The following is a 15,749-nucleotide window of genomic DNA, read 5'->3' as shown; positions in this document are numbered from 1 at the left end:
ATTTTCCATTGTATTGGTAAATTTATGGGGGGAGGGAGGAAGTAGATGTTGAAAAAATGGAATAAATGAAATTCTCATCTTCTTTCTCCACAGACGAGAACTTGTTTTATCTGGAGGATGAACCTGACACAACGGGGCAGCCATGTGTGTCTTATTTACTTCTCTGTCCTGTTCACATTTAAAGTGGTGGGTGGGAGGAAGTCTTCTTTCAAACATGAAAGAGCATGTGTGATCAATGGTAAAGTGAAACTATCACCCCCCCTTCCCCCCCCTACCTTGTTGCGCTCAGTTGCATCCATTATTTCCCTCACACCTGCCCTGACCTGGGTAGCTTCTGATATTGGAGCTGGGCTGAAAGAAAAGTATTGCCTTCAAGAAACAGGTGTAAGGTGGGAGAAGGATGGTTTTGCGCCCCTTATCTGTTCCTGTTCCATGTAAAAAATAATAAAAAAAAGACCCCATCCTTCACTTCATATGTGAATAAATGCATGTGGCTGTTCATCAGGTCTCATTTGGCCCAGAGATTTCCAGCATTTCAAATGCTGTATGAAGGAACAATGAATAGGAAGCTCAATGAAGAAGAAACTCAGGAATAATTGGAGGTATATACCAGGTCTAGCTTTTGCACTTAGCCTTATCCAAATAGTATCAGAAACATTTATTTTATTAGGTCTAAACAGATGTTTTACCAGATGTTTTTGCAATAATCTGTGGAAGGAATGCCTAAGGTTTTAAGTTAGCGTTATCCTTCCGTACTATGTCTAAGGATCAGGCACCTTTTCTTTATCTCGTTTGTCCTTACAAAAATCGTGGTCAATAAGTCCTACACTTACAGGTGGGGAACTGAGCCTAACAGTGGCTTTGCTAGCCTAGATTTCCATCCCCTTTCCCTATCCCCAGTGTGTTAAGGTGAATGATGGATGTTTAGGTTATCCTAAAAGACTGTCATTGTCACAGTGGTGGAGAGGGAGACATGGTCAAAACTCCTCTTTGAAACAAAGTTGCACCTCATCTTGGGTTTTAAAAGATCCTCAGGGTAAGTGATCTGGTGCTGCTTCAAACTGGGACAGCAGCAGCAGCAGCTCTCTCCCATCCAAACTCAGTCTTTTTCCCCTCATGTCCCTTCAAATGAATGTTTGATTGGGGGTGAAGGAGCAGCAGTACGATGAACCTACCCCCTATGCCACAGATAATGGACTGGATCCAGGATCTGTCTTCTGCTGATGGAAGGTGCATCTGAATTATTTTCAGGAATCTCCCCTTCCACCTCCCCCATGGCTTACCCCATTCCGCAGGGTCTCCTGACCCTCTTCTCTGTAGCATTTTCAGGGGGCAGGAGGGGTTGCTGTAGGGAGGAAGGGGCATGGAAGCCTGAAAAGTCATCCCTCCTCCCGGTCGCATAAAACCAGCCTGGTTGCACATGCCTAAACATGGATATCTGATAAGCTCAAGTCTGATATCTGATAAGCTCAAGTCTCTTTGCCATGTTTCTCTGAAAGACAAATGGTCCATTCACACAGGCATGTGCATCACTTGTCCTCATTGTTGGATGACCCACAGCCAAGTGTGTGAATTGATTCCACTGAAAAGCATTGAGACTGAGTTGATTAGAGACTGGGTTGGATTAGACTGACTATTTATTTTATTGGGGGATAGTTTTACCCTGCCACTCCACACCATAAAGAATACTCAATGGGACTTACACTACTCAAAATTAACACAAAATTACTATAAAATATGAAAGGTATGGCTGGATGATGTATCCTTCCTATGTCCAACTCACCAGTTGATACTGCAGTCGAGTGATGAAGTTATATATCTGAACCAACTCACCATAGTGCACACAGGAGGCTTATGATTTGCTCCTGACATCTAGATCCCATTCATCACTGATCTGGAAAAACTGTATTGATGGGTGCGAAGCAAATGTCCAGTCAATAGAAGTTGGGGGTGGTAGTTCTGGATTAATTATAAATTGGAAGGGGGTGCTGGTGTTCCCATCTCTAATGTTAACAAAAAATATCATGCAATAGTTAGCATTTATTTAGTGCTTTTGAGCATGCTAGCCCTTCATATATATTAGATCAGTAATCCTTATAGCAGCCCTGCCAGATACGTTATTATTCCCTTACTGCAGAAGTGGGGCTGACAGTACAAACAGTGGCAGAGAGTTGTTTGCCTAGGGCTACCAACTGAGGCAAGCTTTGAACTAGGGGGCTTGCTGGCTCTCAGCTCATACTCTTTCAGCATAGTCATTACACATGCCCTTGTTGTTAGTCAAAGCGTCAAAAGGGGATGAATATAACTAGCTGTGACATTTTACAATCAGAGAATATCTTCCCTTAATAACGAAGGAGTTCTCTCTGACTCCATGATCTTCATTCAACAGCTTTATTGGAGGCCACTTGCATTACAGTCTCTGCCAAACTCAGTCAAACAAGCTTTTGCCTTCCAAGATTACATAGGAAACTATGATTTTGTAACCTTGAAGACAGGAGCAAACCTTCCAGTTTGTCATCTAAAGGAAATTAAAGCAACTGCTGGCTAGAACAAATTAACTTTCCTTTGATGTGCCTGAAATTACATTTTTCTGACTGAACATTTCATTTTACCAATATTTGGTTTATTTCCTGGGTTGTTTAAAGCTTTAAAAAAAAATATGGGGAAGCATTCAATCACCCAACTGTTTTCTGACGTACTACTGACATATAGGGCCAGAACGGACACTACTTTGAATGTCTCTAGGAGCTATGTTTTAAAAAACAAAAAGTAGGGACAAGGGCCCTGATCCATATCTTTAAAGCCCCCTACTACATCCTAAACCTGATCAGGGGCTCTATACCACACTAGGTCCTGATCTGGGGCCCTATACCTACTCTAGAGTAAAAATTAAAAAGAATAGGTAGCTGCTAGACACACATTTAAAGTAACGTTTGTTTTGGCTGACAGGCAAGCTGTGCCACATGATTCTCTTCTGTGTAGATTAGCCCTCAGTAGCAAAGTATAAAACTCTCTTGTTCTTAAAGGCATATGATGATGCACATGGTGCCTTCTATTGGCCTATCTACAATGGCACTCCATGCTCGGGGAAGACCCTTGTATTAGGCTCCCTATTATTTGCCTTCCTGTTACGATTATCAGGCATGCAAAAAAAGAAAAGGAAAAAGGCAGAGATGTGTTTGCTCCATGGTGGAATATTATGCCATGTAATGAGTCATTCTTGGTCATGGTCCTCCTGTCACAACCCTCAGAGGCGGGAAAATGGGGCCAGGGAAGTAAAGGGGCTGCTACCAGGGTGAAGGATATGGCGGAGGCCCTCCTGCCCAGATGTACCTGACCAGGCATGCAGGCGAAGCAGGGAAACAGGTGGCTTGGGAGACATCCTTTCCTTCGCTATGCCTAGTAAACACAGCAGCTTTTCCCTGCCTGCCACCCCCACAACATTCGAATCAGTTGTGAGATGGTGTGAGGCAGAGAACCTTCTGCAGCTGTGTGTCATTATGAGCATCCCATAGACTCTCATTACGTGTTAAAAAGCATATTTTTAAAAAAGTGAAATTGATTTTTTTAAAAAAAAGAAATAGCATTTCGTCAACTACAAAAAGAAGAAGAAACTATCAGTGTTTTAAGTAAGTAGCCTATAGGGTTTTTTCAAAAACAGCACACAGAAAAGATCACCAATCAGTTTCTCAAAGTCACATTTGACTGAGCAAGCTGTTGTTTGCTTTTTCTCTTTAAACTGCTCTTTCTCCCTCAAGCTTTCATCAATTTCAGAGAGACTGGTGAAACTGTTCCAGTTTTATAAAAGTTAGAACAACCTCCCCTGACCACCATTTAAAATGGTGAAACTCTGTTTTTACTCATCAGCCTTAACTATAGTCAATCAACTGTGGTTGCTATAATATATCTCGTTATAGGGGTGCCATATAGGAATGCTATTTTCTTGGTAGAAAAGTGGGGTGCAAATCAAATCAATCAATCACACTTTAATTTAAGTGGCATTTCACTATTATTTAAATATTTAAAAACTATAGCTGGAAAAGTGCTTTAGTGCTGCTTAAAATGACAATGAAAAATAAATGAGTGATAAAAATGGTGCCCACTGCAAAGGTTATACAGAATGTCTGCTAAACTATGATAGGTTCACCTGCCCAATAGATCACTACCCATGTCAAAACCACACCTTTTTAAAACGACGAATGAGTTTTAAAGGGCATCTACACCTATGGAGATTGCATTACTCTTCCATCAATCTCAAAGAAGTCAGACTTCCTGTGATAAGAAAAAGCATGGAAGCAGCAGTGGGAAAACATGGGAAGTTTACAAATGGATGATGACATCATGTGGATACCCCATACAATGTGAGTGAATGATCCACAGCAATTCCACAATAATTCTCTGGAAGCAGTCTTAGGGTGCCTCCAGATGGGCAGCTCCTAGAGCTACCAATCAAAATGGCGTTGTGCAGCTATTCTGTCTTTCCTTTCTTAAAATATTTTTGGTGGGAACAAAAAAATCCCAGAAGGGAAAACACTAATGGAAGGTGATATTGATTGGGCCCCCTGTATAAGGCAAGGCGGTTGTACAATAAAAGCCTCATCCAGAAGCACCATCAGTCTATGTGCTTATTCTTAAAGGTAAAGGTAAAGGTGTCCCCAACCAGTCGTGTCCGACTCTAGGGGGTGGTGCTCATCTCCATTTCTAAGCCGAAGAGCCAGCGCTGTCCGAAGAATCTTCCGTGGTCATGTGGCCGGCATGACTGAACACCGAGGTGCACGGAACGCTGCTACCTTTCCCGCCGAAGCGGTACCTATTTATCTACTTGCAATTTCTTGCTTTCAAACTGCTAGGTTGGCAGAAGCTGGGACTGAAGACGGGAGCTCACTCCATCACGCAGCACTCAGGTCTTGAACTGCTGTCCTGCCGACCTTCCAGTTGCAGTTCAGCGTCTTAACCACTAAGCCACTGCGGCCCCCTCTTATTCTTATCTGTGCAATATTCATATGCCAACAATTTAGGGCTCATAAAAAACCCTCCTAGCATCTAGACGCTATGCTATGCATGGGCCAGGGCATGGGTTGAGAAGTCTTTAAAATGATGCTGAGACATCTGGAATCCTGCACAGGCCAGTTCTTGTCATATATGTAACATCAACATCTCATTTAAATTGAGCCTAGGCCACTTTAGATCAAAATTCTAACCCACGTTTATTGATTTGTATATGTGTTGATTGGAAGTCCAAATTGTTTTATGGAACAAGATAATGAAGCAAGGCTAACATACAAATTATCATACCATTCTTGAACTATCATACCATTCTTGAAATGTGCCCTCAATTTAATACAGACTGTGCTTAAAAGCTGCAAATACTTTCAGAGTGCCAGCTGTGCTGAAAGAATGGATTTCTCTTAGGTTGCTATTTTAAACATGTAAACATTGGAAAACACAAATGTTAAGATTGCCATCACTCATCTCCTTTTAATTTAATAGCCCAGTTATGTTACACTTTTTTTGTACCTGTATTGTGTTGCTGATATTTAAGAAGAGTTCCCAATTTAAATCAATGATCAAATGGCACAGTATGACTCATAGGACAGAGTATCGACTGCCTTTTTGTTCAACTCACATTGGATTGAAGAGGCATTATTTATGCCTAGCTACAACAAAAATCTTGCTCTTCTAGTTCTTCAAGTTCAGAGAGTCTAGGGCCAGAAAAGGTTGCTAAAAGAAAGATAGTCTAGATCTCCTGCATGACAGAAGCCAAGCTATTTTAGCAGTTCCTGCCTCCAGTCCAGAATATCTAGTTGTTTAAAATTAAGACTACAGCCCTATGTCTTACCTGGGAATAAGCTCCATTGAACTCAATGGAACTTACATCTTAGTAGACATGTATAGGCTCGCGCTGTAAATGTAGGATATTCAAGTAGTTACTTTTAAAATTAAAACAACGTAAATATCAACATTTACAGTCCACTCTATCCCAAAGGTTTAGTGCAGATAGCAAAATGGCAGGAAACAGAGAAAGGAAGACACTCCCCCTCCAGACAACCAAAATAAAATGTCATCCATTTTAAAATGTAATAAAATACACGGTTTGTTGACATTTCCCAATCCTTTTCTGACTTAACTCTCAGTCCCTTTTTAGTTTTACGGTTGTGACTGACACTGAAACCTGCCATTTCCGACTCCCCATCCAAGATGTTCACGTGTTGTCAGAAGGGGCTCTCCCTCATAGCTGCATTCTGTGGCACGGTGGGTTGGCTTCCCTATGCTGGGGCACTGGCTCTTCTTATGACATACACTTTTTGTTGCACGTTTCAGACTTAACCTTTTCTAATAATCAGGGTATACTGAAGTCCACTTCCATCAAAATTCAAGGGGCTGGACCCAGATTTAGTCATACTAAATGTGTGGTGTAATGGTTCCAGTGTGGTGTAATGGTTAGAGTGTTAGACTGGGACTCAGGAGACCCAAGTTCTCATCCCCACTCAGCCATGAAGTTTGGGCCAGTGACTAACTATCGGCCTAAACCACCTCACAGTGTTGTTGTGACAATGAAATGGGGAGCTGCCTTGGGTTTCTTGCACAAGGGAAAAAAGGTGGGATATAAATGTAATAACAACAACAATAATTTGAGTAGAACCCCTGAAATCAATAGGACTTAAATTACTTCTAATTTAAGTCCCATAGATTTCAATGGGTCTCCTCTAAGTATAAATCTGGATATAGCCCAAGGTTTCCTATATGTAAGGAAGCATCCTGACAATAATGAATTTGTTAGACTGCAGTCCTAAGCACAGTTACTAGGAAGCAGAACAGTTGAAAGCATAGGACTTCTGAATAAGCTTGTATATAATTGTGCAATTAGCCCTATATACACTTACCTGGGGGTAAGTCCCATTGAATTCAACAGGGCTTACTTCTGAGTATATGTCTATGCGACTGTACTGTTAATAACTGAAACAGTTAATAAGGCCCAAGGGATCTGCAGTACAATCCTAGGCATGTCTACTCAAAAGTAAGTCCCATTGAGTAAAGTAGGGCCTACCCACAGGTAAGTGTGTACAGAATTACAAACTTAACATGTGTGATTTTATTGCTGTATACACTGAGACATTTATGAAGAAACCCATTTTCTCCACTTTCATAGTATCTGGAAAGTGCCATCATCTAGAGCTGCTCTAGGTGGTGAATGACAGAGTATATTTATTCACCTTATAGTAATTCACAAGAAAAAATATGCCTCAAAGAAAGTCACATTTTTGCATATTTCTGAGGCAAACATTGCTAACAAATAATGTTCATGTTTGTAATAGAGCCAAGGGGTTTAATTAAATGTTCATGAGAATGTCTGGCAAGTGGCCACATTCCTATGGGAACACTGCTGCAGTGAGGTTTAACAGAGCATGAGGAACACCAAGAACGAACGTGGTGGCATTTTAGGATGAACTGGAAATGATCAGAACTCTACTTTAAAACATAGTTTTGTCTGTGAGGGTTTCTCGTGTATCTTTAACTCCAGTGAAACCATCAGACTGCGTTCTCTCTGATCCTGCTCCCACACAAGAAGCTTCTATGGCTTCTTTCTTTCAAAATTACAACAGATGGTGCATGCAGAGAACTACAGTCCCACAACCTCAACAAATACTTTCCCTTTATTGTGTGCTATTAAGCCATACTCAATGCCTTATTAATCTTCCAAATTCTAAATACTACCTGCATACAACTTTGTAATCTTTCAGATAAACTAGCACAAAAACTACAGTATGCAGTGGACTATTAATTCTTGCTATACAACTCCAAACAAGCAACTACCCTCTGTGTGCAAAAACAGCCATCTGCCTGAGGATCGGCTGTAGTGGGTACATATCACTTGTGTATTTATATAAGCCTCCTTCATGCATTTATTATTCACATGAAGAGGTCTTCACATGATGATCATGGAGCGGTGCCTTGCCACTGGCCCCATCCCTTGGGTGCCTGTGCATTGGTGCAGACGTCTGCAAGGAAGAAGCCTACACATGAGCAGCTGCTTGTGACAGGCTCCCACTTGATCAGTGGCCTGGTTCATACATTGCACTAACTCATGGTTTACTTAATCCATGGGTAGTTGAATTTTGGATTGTCGTGATATGTGAACCCAGCTGCACTAACAAATCGTGGTTTGTTAACCATGAATAACCCAGAAAAAGAACCCACTGTTTTTTGTTGGGTTGTGAATTCCAGCTTTTTTAAATCAAGGATTGTCATTACATGTGAACCCAGAACCATGGATTGTTCATGGGTTGTTACGCTAGGGTACAGAGGCAGCAGCAAGAGTGTTAAAAGAAACCAGCCAGTTTCTACAACACCACAAAGGCTCAATAGTTTGTCAGATAAACCGTAGGTAGTACAACAAATCATAGGTTAACATAGTTAAATTAACCATGGGTTAGTGTTATGTGCAAACCAGGTCAATGTGAAACAAGAATGTCTGTTTGCAAATACAGGAAGTAGGATAGGTCATGCAGCCTTAGTTGTGTTGCTAATATGACACAACTGTTGTTCATAAGAATGTGTCTATTTCACATTTTATGATGTTTATCACTGTGATCACTGGTGTACCTGTGACAAATTGCCTTACTGCATAGCATGTGAATTGGCCCTGAGAAACTACACATAGCCTGCTTTGTCAAAAAGTAGCTATCTGTCTGATTGCCAGTAAGCATTTTAAGAAACAGAATAGCCGTTAACCACAGAAAAAGTGGAAAGTGGTCATAAAGAAATATCAGGGTTATCTGTCTCAGATGTAGTCAGTCTTGAGAGTCAGGAATCTTACTTTAGCTTAAAACAAAAACTTGCATTCTTAACTTACCTTTCCACTAGATGGCAATAGCACATGTAGCTGCATGTATTTAGAGTGGTTTCAGTATAGCAAGCTCTAATGAGAAATGTCACATCGTACTGAATTTGGACATCATCAGAACCATTGAAAATTGCCTCCTCAAGAGTCTTTAGTAGCAAGCATAATTCACTTTGTGTCCATAAAATAAACCATTCACATAGTGGATTATAATTTTCTTAAACCAGCCTTCTTCAGCCTCATGCCTTTCAAAGGTTTTGAACTAAAACTCCCATCAGCCCCACCTAGCATGGCAAGGGTTGGGAATGATGGGAGTTGTAGTCCAAACAATCTGTAGGGCACCCAGTTGAGGGAAGCTGTCTTAAACAGCAGCCTAATTTAGGATGCAGTCACTGCTTTCCTGTACTTTTTATTGCATATTTTAAACACAGTAGGCAATGTACATGATCCAGCCAAAGTTAAGCACCTTTAAGCGTGAATCTTCCCATTGAAAACAACAGGGCTTAAAAGCAGTTTGGTTAGATTGTATTGAATGTGGTGTTGCTCACTATTTGCAATAGAATCAGGCATTTCATGGGTAGATAAATTTACTGGCAGTTCAATGGTTTTGGACTTTGTTGTTGTTGTTCAGTCGTTCAATCGTGTCCGACTCTTCCTGACCCCATTGACCATAGCACGCCAGGCCTTCCTGTCCTGCGCTCTCTCCCGGAGCGTGCTCAAGTTCATATTCATTGCATCCGTGATGCTATCTAGCCATCTCATCCTCTGCCGTCCCCTTCTCCTTTTGCCTTCAGTCTTTCCCAGCATCAGGGTCTTTTCCAGAGAGTTTTCTCTTCGCATTACGTGCCAAAATATTGGAGCTTCAGCTTCAGTATCTGTCCTTCCAATGAGCACTCAGGGTTGATTTCCTTTAGGATGGACTGATTTGACCTCCTTGCAGTCCAGGGGACTCGTAAGAGTCTTCTCCAGCACCACAGTTCGAAAGCATCAATTCTTTGGCGCTCAGCCTTCCTTATACTCCAGCTCTCACAGCCATACATTACTACTGGGAAAACCATAGCTTTGATTAGACAGACCTTTGTCGGCAAGGTGATGTCTCTGCTTCTTCCTATGCTGTCTAGGTTTGCCATAGCTTTCCTCCCAAGGAGCAAACATCTTTTAATGTCATGGCTACAGTTATCGTCTGCAGTGATCTAAAATCTGTTTCTGTAAGTTTGAACCACCAATTAAAACCAACAACAACAACAACAACATACTTTGGAATGAGAATGGGTAAAGCAATCATATTTCCTTGAAGAAGGATATTTGAAGTTTACACTCAAAATATCTGAAGAGTGAATGCACCAGAGATGCGGGGGGGGGGGGCATTTGTCATACAGGTGCACTCATCAGACAGCTGGGACTGGCCGCTGCTCCCTGATGTGGGTACACTCAGTGGCAAATCTAAGTGTCTTGCTGTGTAATGTGTGAAACAACACTTATATTCATTGTGTACCTCCAGGTAGCCTTTTGTAGGTATAACTCTAAATGTATCATTCCTGTTTGATAAATGTCTGATTATTCAAATAATATTTATGGTCCCTTGGACATTTGAATTAATACTTATTTATTATATTTCTATATCGCCCAATAGCTGAAACTAATATAATTGTTATCCTTAATCTACTGTACTCAGCTACCATGAGTATACATGGAATGAGGACTGTAAAGCATTTGTATGCTGGAAAACAATCTCTCAGAGATGCTCCGAGATGATGACATTACTTGGTTTGCCTAGAGCTCAATTCTACATAGTAAAGGCTAATCTAGATGTTATAGCAACCATCTGGAAGCTGCTGTAAATTGCTCTGTGCTGTGGCAGTTATCACATGATAAGCAGCTCTCCACACAGACTGGACATTTTTTCTCATGCCACTGCAAGCATCTAAAAAAAAAAAGTTAGCGATGGTGAGGTAGGATTTGCCTGATCCACAGGGCAAGTTAGTTACCCCCCACAAACAACATACCTACTATATGAAGCCACTACAAGTTGGGTGATTTATAGTTGTTTCTATTTGTGGTGAAAAGGATAAAGCAGAAGCCTCGACAACAAAACCAGCTTGACCGGGAGAGCGTGGGCAAGCGTTTCTTATCTGGATCAAATCTCTGTGTGTACTTACATATACATACTTACAGCTATTATGTTACAGGAAATAAACAATTACAGTAAATTATTTTCTGCTTATTCAAATTCTTGCATCAATATTTATGCAAGGTTTGGAATTGGGGACTTTCTGCATGTGAACAACATTTTTCATTTTTCTGTTAGAGGAGATTTGATTTCTTTGCCTGCTCCCTGGTTTTGGATGAAATTACATAGCCTGGCATAGTTTTTTAAAATCCTCTGTTCTCATGCTGTGTTTGAATTGAATAAGGCTTGCTGGAGCTATTATTTCCTTATTTATTTTTGTAAATGTTTAATCGTCTAGGTAACCTTCTCACAAATAAGCTCTTTTTCTCAATATCACATTTGGTGTTCCTGAAGCTGATTTAGCTGATGCTTTCATTGTCATGGATATTTGACAAGGATAATATTAATACAACAGGAGAAAAATAAGCGAAACAGCCTGACATAGGTTCTGAATCATGTTATTCAATGTCTACCAAGACTGTGCACTTTTGACACTTCCCCAGTTTCTCTCTCTCTCTCTCTCTCTCTCTTTCTTTCTTGGTGATTATTTCCCTGGGTTTCCAGGACTTCTTCAGTGTTTCAGAAGTTGTTGTTGTTGTTCAGTCGTTAAGTCATGTCTGACTCTTCGTGACCCCATGGACCATAGCACGCCAGGCCTTCCTGTCCTCTGCTCTCTCCTGAAGTGTGCTCAGGTTCATATTCATTGCATCGGTGATGCAATCTAGCCATCTCATCCTCTGCCATCCCCTTCTCCTTTTGCCTTCAATCTTTCCCAGCATCAGGGTCTTTTCCAGGGAGTTTTCTCTTTGCATTAGGTGGCCAAAATATTTGAGCTTCAGCTTCAGTATCTGTCCTTCCAATGAGCACTCAGGGTTGATTTCCTTTAGGATGGACTGATTTGACCTCCTTGCAGTCCAGGGGACTCGTAAGAGTCTTCTCCAGCACCACAGTTCGAAAGCATCAATTCTTCGGTGTTCAGCCTTCCTTATTGTCCAGCTCTCACAGCCATACATTGCTACTGGGAAAACCATAGCTTTGATTAGACGGACCTTTGTCGGCAAGGTGATTTCTCTGCTTCTTACTATGCTGTCTAGGTTTGCCATAGCTTTCCTCCCAAGGAGCAAGCGTCTTTTAATTTCATGGCTACAGTCACCGTCTGTGGTGATCTTGGAGACCAAGAAAATAAAATCTGTCACTGCTTCCATTTCTTCCCCTTCTATATGCCAGGAAGTGATGGGGCCAGATGCCATGATCTTAGTTTTGTTAATGTTGAGTTTCAGACCAGCTTTTGCACTTTCCACGTTCACCCTCAACAAGAGGCTCTTTAGATCCTCTTCACTTTCTGCCATTAGGGTGGTATCGTCTGCGTATCTGAGGTTGTTGATAATTCTCCCGGCAATCTTAATCCTGACCTGTGATTCATCCAACCCGGCGTTGCTCATGATGTACTCTGCATATAAGTTAAATAAGCAGGGCAACAATATGCAGCCTTGTCGTACTCCTTTCCCAATTTTGAACCAATCGGTTGTTCCATGTCCGGTTCTTACTGTTGCTTCTTGGCCCTCGTACAGGTTTCTCAGGAGACAGGTAAGGTGGTCTGGTACTCCCATCACTTTAAGAATTTGCCACAGTTTGTTGTGATCCACACAATCAAAGGCTTTAGCGTATTCAATCAAGCAGAAATAGACATTTTTCTGGAATTCTCTTGCTTTCTCCATGATGCAGCGAATGTTGGCGATTTGATCTCTAGTTCCTCTGCCTCTTCGAAACCCAGCTTGTACTTCTGGTAGTTCTCAGTTCACATACTGCTGAAGCCTAGCTTGTAGGATTTTGAGCATCACCTTGCTGGCATGTGAAATGAGCACAATTGTACGGTAGTTTGAACACTCTTTGGCATTGCCCTTCTTTGGAATTGGAATGTAAACTGACCTTTTCCAGTCTTGTGGCCACTGTTGAGTGTTCCAAATTTGTTGGCATATTGAGTGCAGCACTTTAACAGCATCATCTTTTAGGATTTTAAATAGCTCAGCTGGAATACTGTCATCTCCGCTAGCTTTGTTGTTAGTAATGCTTCCTAAGGCCCACTTGACTTCATGCTCTAGGATGTCCAGCTCAAGTTCAGTGACTGCACTATCATGGCTATCAGGGACATTACGACCTTTCCTGTATAGTTCTTCTGTATATTCTTTCCACCTCTTCTGAATCTCATCTGCTTCTGTTAGGTCCCTGCCTTCTCTGTCCTTTATCATGCCCGTCTTTGCACAAAACGTTCCCTTGAAATCTCTGATTTTCTTGAAAAGATCTCTAGTCTTTCCCATTCTATTGTTTTCCTCAATTTCTTTGCATTGTTCATTTAAGAAGGCCTTCTTGTCTCTCCTTGCTATTCTCTGGAACTCTGCATTCAGTTGGATATATCGTCCTCTTTCCCCTTGCTTTTCACTTCTCTTCTTTCCTCAGCTACTTGTAAAGCCTCATCAGACAGCCACTTGGCTTTCTTGCATTTCTTTTTCTTTGGGATGGATTGAGTTGCTGCCTCCTGAACAATGTTATGGACCTCCATCCATAGTTCCTCAGGCACTCTGTCTATCAGGTCTAATCCCCTGAATTTATTCCTCACCTCCACTGTATATTCATAAGGGATATGATTTAGGTCATACCTGAATGGTGTAGTGGTTTTCCCTATGTTCTTTAATTTAAGCCGAAATTTTGCAAGAAGCAGCTCATGATCTGAGCCACAGTCAGCTCCAGGTCTTGTTTTTACTGACTGCATAGAGCTTCTCCATCTTTGGCTGCAAAGGACATAATCCATCTGATTTCAATATTGACCATCTGGTGATGTCCATGTATAGAGTCGCCTCTTGTGCTGTTGGAAAAGAGTGTTTGCTATGATCAGCATGTTCTCTTGGCAAAACTCTATTAGCCTTTGTCCTGCTTCATTTTGTACACCAAGGCCATGCTTGCCTGTTATCCTGGTGATTTCTTGACTTCCTACTTTAGCATTCCAATCCCCTATGATGAAGAGGACATCTTTTTTTGGTGTTCGTTCTAGAAGGTGTTGTAGGTCTTCATAGAACCGATCAACCTCAGCTTCTTCGGCCTCAGCGGTTGGGGCATAGACTTGAATTACTGTGATGTTGAAAGGTTTGCCTTGGATTCGTACTGAGATCATTCTATCGTTTTTGAGATTGTACTCCAGTACTGCTTTCCCCACCCTTTTATTGACAATGAGTGCTACTCCATTTCTTCTAAGGGATTCTTGCCCACAGTAGTAGATATAATGGTCCCCTGAGCCCATGCTTGTCCATTTTAGTTCTCTGATTCCCAAGATGTCGATGTTCAATCTTGCCATCTCATGTTTGACCACCTCCAGCTTACCTTGATTCATTGATCTTACATTCCAGGTTCCTAAACAATATTGTTCTTTATAGCATCAGATTTTCTTTTCACCACCAGACACATCCACAGCAGAGTGTCCTTTCGGCTTTGGCCCAGCCACTTCACTCTTTCTGGTGCGACTTGGAAATTCCCTCTGCTCTTCCCCAGTAGTATATTGGACACCTTCCGACCTGAGGGGCTCATCTTCTGGCGTCATCTCTTTTAGCCTTGTGATACGTGCCAATTCAGATATATATTCAGAGGCAATTGCCCATGGTGTATGCAAATAGGAGTGTTATTTCTATGAAGATGCCTCTTGACATGTAACAAGGGCCAGCCACACAATGTGGTTCTAGGTTCCAAAGCACACTGAAGTCAAGAAGTCAAGCAAATGCTTAAAGTGTCACATGCAACTAAGACAGAGCAAAGCAATCCTACAGGAGATGGAGAATATATGGTAGAGGAATCGGTACTTCTTAAGCCAAGGCAGAAGTGGGGCAGTCTTTGCCCTAGTTTTTTCTCTCTCTTCCTCTCTCCTTGTGCCAGTCTTTCCTTTTTCAAATTTTCCCTCCCATTGGTTTCAGTGGTTGGAAAAATAACTTCATGAGGTTGAGACCTGGAGTAGCATCTGCCACTCCCCCCATTCAAGGAGTGTGTCCAAACATATAAGACTGACTCTGGCACACATGTACTGGCTGCCTTTACACTTCCAAGCCCAATTCAAAGTGCTGGTTTTGACCTATAAAGCCTTACACAGCCCGGGACCACAGTACCTGACAGAACGCTTCTCCTGGCATGAACCAACCCATACACTATGCTCTGCATCTAAAGACCCCTTCCGGGATCCTCCTCCAAGGGTGGAGGGTGCTCAGAGGGTGGCAACAAAGGAGAGGGCCTTCTCAGTAGTGCCCCCCCCATTTAGGGAATAATCTCCCTGACGAGGCCCACCTGGTGCCAACATTGTCATCTTTTCGGTGTCAGGTTAAAACCTCCCTCTTCTCTCAGACTTTGGCAGCATATAAGGAGTCTCTTTGATTGTCTCTGGCTGATTGTTTTAAATTGTTTTAGATATATATTGTTGTGTGCGCTATTTGTTCTATGTCATTACATGAATGGTTTTATACTTTATATAATGTATTTTAATGTTGTTGTTTTTAAAAATTGTGAACCGCCCAGAGAACTTTGGCTATGGGGCGGTATAGAAATATAATAAATGAAGTAATGATTGAATGAATGAATGAGGGAGCTTTGGATCTGGTGGATCGGAAGCTCCCCCATCTGCCTCTGACATGCCCCCTTTCAGCACCTACTGCTTTCAGGGGAGCAACACCAGTGGAGCGGTTTACTGGAACAATGAGGAGG

Source organism: Heloderma suspectum, chromosome 1 (assembly GCF_057233095.1).
Source record: "Heloderma suspectum isolate Gila_16-S chromosome 1, 16-S_ref, whole genome shotgun sequence".
In the NCBI taxonomy this organism is placed as follows: domain Eukaryota; kingdom Metazoa; phylum Chordata; class Lepidosauria; order Squamata; family Helodermatidae; genus Heloderma; species Heloderma suspectum.
This window is presented reverse-complemented; position numbering follows the sequence as displayed.